Source organism: Lathyrus oleraceus, chromosome 4 (genome assembly GCF_024323335.1).
Source record: "Lathyrus oleraceus cultivar Zhongwan6 chromosome 4, CAAS_Psat_ZW6_1.0, whole genome shotgun sequence".
In the NCBI taxonomy this organism is placed as follows: domain Eukaryota; kingdom Viridiplantae; phylum Streptophyta; class Magnoliopsida; order Fabales; family Fabaceae; genus Lathyrus; species Lathyrus oleraceus.
Window position 1 is genome coordinate 59,819,234 of NC_066582.1, and position 2,502 is coordinate 59,821,735.

Consider the following 2,502-nt stretch of genomic DNA (forward strand, 5'->3'; position numbering starts at 1 on the left):
ACTTAAGAGTTGCCCGCAGAAGTCGGCGACGATGATCTACAGGTTACATACCACCATAAGTGTGCTTTGAGGTGTTATCTCTTATTCTTGGATAGCACATCCACGTTTGTAGACAAAAGTGCAACCAACGTCAATGTGACATGCCTTAACTACTTCATCGTCTTGTCGGCCATTCACGAGTGGAACTGGGGGACCGCCTGTTTAGTATACCTGTACTACAAGCTTAGCGAAGGTTCTCTTTGGACGACAAAGAAAATAACAAGCTCATGCACCTTGCTGATGGTAATTTTCGTAGTCACTAATAATTTTAAAATCACTTTTTTTTTCATTTGTTACTAACATTTTTTTCTTATTCATTTCCAGGGACGTATTCTATTTCACTTTCACCGCATACATGAATTTGATAGTGTGCTAGAGTATACTGAGGATTAGCCACGTGTTTGTCTATATTTCCCGCACAGAGGGAATGATATTGTGCAGTGGTTTTATGTGTATATTGATCGAACTCAACACGATGACATCGACTGAACACCATACACCACTCACTAGGACAATGTGCCCTTCGACCCTATTTCATTTTACTCTTGATGGCTGGAATGTAGGATGAATATGATGTGCAAGTATTTGTCGGAGCAATGCATTCGTCGGTTTGAATAGGTGCAGATCATTATGTGATCCCCCTTCGTGTCTACTCTTAACAACATCGTCCACAGACATCTTGATGACATACTGACAGATTACGAGAGTCATCTGATACCAGAGGAGTATCAAAGTATGCCAGCTACAACTCAGTGGTCTTATGTGGACAATTATAAGACTGGGTTATATAGTGTGTCACACCCTATCATGACAGCAGACGCTCCTAGACGTCCACCTAGGCATACGTATGAGGAGATCCTGGAGAATGAGCAGGTCAGGGATGAGCATGTCATTGATGTGTTTCTTATCTGTAAAAATATTATGTGAATTATGTATGATGACATATAGTCTGAGTTGTTTGAGAGAGGTGGTGATGATGCGATTGCCCTAGCACGTTTCATTCTTACTGAGACGTAAAATATCTTGGTTTACCGACGGCAGAGCAGAAGGGGGGTTAGGATTAAGCATACACAATAGTTTATGCTTTTATTTATATTTTGGGAGTTTTTTGTATTATTTTCCATATTTCGAGAACAATATTTGTGATATTTTGGACTGTTTTTTAATTAATGCATTATAATATTTTATGATGTTCGTGTATTAGTTTGAATCAAATTATGGCACTGTTAGCCGAATTAAAATGACTTTGAATTAGAAAAAATACAAACTTAGGACAATATTATGTCCAAGATTGCATGCAGTTAAATTTTTGGAGATGTGTCTCTGAATTCATCCTAAAAATATTCGCAGATGCTTCTCCAGACTAATTTTTGATAAAGAAAAATAGAATGTCTATTTAATTTATGCAGGATGAGGTGATTTCAAGTATGTCCGGAAATACATCTCCAAAATACTTATTGCTCTTGGACCACCAAAATACTAAATTAGGGCCGAAATATATGGCACTCTCTGAAGTGTTTATCATGTTATCAAAATCTGAAGCATCACAGAAAACGATTAGAGGTGGAGTTTTGTGAGGTGAGTTAGGAGATATATGCACTCCATCTACGAATTGAGAAGGATTCAATTGCAAGCTACAAATTCAGTGAGATTGTATGCTTTTATGTATGGTTTCACTTGTTGACGCCATAAATGAAAGTTCTTTTCATCTACTTTTTCTGAAATCTTGAGAAAAATGAAAACGGTGAGAATCATCAACTAAATTTGATAGAACTAGTGAAGGAACCGATGATACTTGGGTGGAAGAGCTGGATACGACGGTTGAGGTTGAACATTTTCATTGCAATTGATTGAAAAGTTAGTTACATGAGAGAGAAACTATATGGATTTATATATGCAAACATTATATGCATTTATATATGCAAACAATTTTCCTGTTATAGCAAGTTTTCTTATTAGAAGCTACTAACTATACGGTAAGTAATCAGTAGGTGTACGACCTCTAAAGTTCTAACTGAAATATATCTGTAATAATTGATGAATCAAAATGGATGACTTTACCACAACAATCTTAAACTTGAAAATGACTAATATGTGTGAATACATGTTCTTTAAACTTACAGGAAAGTAGGGTACACGTAAAGATAGATACTATCTACGTTTAAGAATTCACATCATATAGTGAAAATGTTACTAGCACTCAACCACAATTATTTTCTTCAATTTCTGCCTTACATACATCACTGTTATGAATGTTACATGAAATTGATTTTTTAATATATTTTCAGTGCAACCAGATTTACAAATCCTAACAAATCCCGACCGAATTGTGTAATATGGAGAAAGTCAAAATTGACAATCTTTTTTGTTCAGGACGGAGATGCAATTGTTTGAAAGAATAACAATTCCAGATTTTTAACTATTGAAATGCTTTTATTGGCATAGTTGGGTTACAACTGCAGC